Here is a 1872-nt window from a genome sequence, read left to right as displayed (position 1 = left end):
CTTTGAACACATTATCTCAACTCTGGACTCTTCTTACTTGACAAATTAGGATATATCAATACCCACTTCCTAGAGTTAGCACACACAAAAAAAAACGCTAACAGAATAATGTTTTGTTATGAGGGTATTTGTACATATGTAACACTAATTGCTAACCTCTAAAGCCTCTTGCTGGAATCCATTGCAATGTGCCATCTGTACATAAAGTTTCCTGATGACCTGTCATTGGTAGAAAAGTTGCGTCAAGGCCAAGGCGACCTGTCTGAATTGATTTCAATGTCTTCAAATTTATTTAAGCCTTGTGAAATAATCCAGCTAACACATATGATTGCAAGCCTTTGGGAGTACCATCTGCTACCAAATCTATCATCCTTTTCACTGCTCTGACAGGGACACTGAATTTAAATATTCAACCTTGATAGTTGCCTCAAAGAATTTAAAGGTATCAAATTCAATCAAAATCATAAAAAAACCATATCAAGCCTTTGTTATGTGTACTAGTATAATTTAGAGGCTATGGCATTAAATATAAGGATCATCATTGCATTGACTTTGACAATTTGGGGGTTGGAGATTTAGCTCAGTGGTAGAGCGCTTGCCTAGCAAGCACAAGGCCCTGAGTTCGATCCTCAGCTCCAAGAAAAAAAAAAGAGAAAATGACTTTGACAGTTTGGTAATTGTTAGTTTCAGCTGTAATTTTGGTTGTACTGTTAATGCTTTCAAGTTTATTCTATAGCACGCAGGCTAACTTGGTCCAGGCTTGTTATGAATATGGCTCAGTACAATATCATAAATATACATAAAACACTATGGAAATTTTTTGTGTGTGTGGTTCTTGAACATGAACTTTGTAAATGATAAGGTGTTGCAATGCCATGTGAAATAAATGTATATATGTTCTCACAACCTGTGGGCCAAGGGTTGGACACCCCTGCTAGGTGATGAGCTGTCTGGAGTGGAGACAGGGGCAGAAGAATGGGGTGGACTCCTAAATGGGGGCTAGAGGAGGCAGGATTCAGTGGCTCCAAATTTCTTTCCTCTGTCTACTTCAGGAAGACGACCTCCCTTAAAAATGGAAGCAGTCCCTGGGAAGGCTGCAGTTCACTGTGTGTGTGGTACACATTGCTGTGTGTTCCCCAGGAAACTCCTGAGCTCCTCATGGTCCTAGCAAGACTGTGCTGCCTTCCACCCCTCCCCCTCCCCCCAAACTGCCTTTAGTCCTAACATCAAAAGGGAGGCTGCAGTCAGATCTACCACTCATTGTCTTCACACAGATGAACTCCGCGTCACTTGATCTCTCTTTACATTTCACCCCAGAGACCCTCGATATTATCCTGCACATCTCTTAGTCTATCTTCATCTGCACCTCCCCCAGCCCTCTTCACTCTGCTCTCTGGAACTCAGAGCACATCATCAGCAAAATCTCCCACTTCTTCATCTGCTCCTACTTCCCTGTTTTGCTCTGGGACCCACTTGCTTATTGATTTTATCCATCTTGGGTTTTTTTTTCTTTTTGTATCTCACATATACAGAGTCTGGAGAGGACAGATAGGTGTCTTCCTCATTTTCTTTGACTATTTTCAAATGAGCTCTGGTCCTTCTACAACTCTAACTCCAACTTCTCTGGGTTGCAAGCTGTTGGGACAGACCACCTTCCTCCCACAGATGCCCTTATCTGTGGTCTTCTCTGTCAGTACACACCTTCATTAAACACTTATCATCTAGACACTGTTACTCCTTTCACCAGTGATTTTATTAATGTTCTTGATTACATTAGTATCCATCTACATAGTCACGTGGCCAGGTATCTTCTCAACTCCCTTATCTCCTTGCATTTAATTTTCTGTTTCTCCACCCTATCTCAGCTTTCAA

The 1872-nt window shown here is 41.5% G+C and overlaps 1 non-coding gene across 1 annotated transcript; it reads left to right on the top strand.

Moving 5' to 3' along the window:
• Positions 1-567: 567 nt before the first annotated feature.
• On the top strand, positions 568-640 carry Trnaa-agc (transfer RNA alanine (anticodon AGC)). The gene has a single exon. It is a non-coding gene; the product is annotated as a tRNA-Ala (tRNA).
• Positions 641-1872: the final 1232 nt, after the last annotated feature.

The sequence above is a fragment of the Peromyscus californicus genome, unplaced genomic scaffold (genome assembly GCF_007827085.1).
Source record: "Peromyscus californicus insignis strain IS unplaced genomic scaffold, ASM782708v3 Scaffold_24__1_contigs__length_46423439, whole genome shotgun sequence".
NCBI lineage: Eukaryota > Metazoa > Chordata > Mammalia > Rodentia > Cricetidae > Peromyscus > Peromyscus californicus.
Note: the sequence above shows the minus strand (reverse complement) of the source record. Positions and strands in the feature narration are given on the sequence as shown.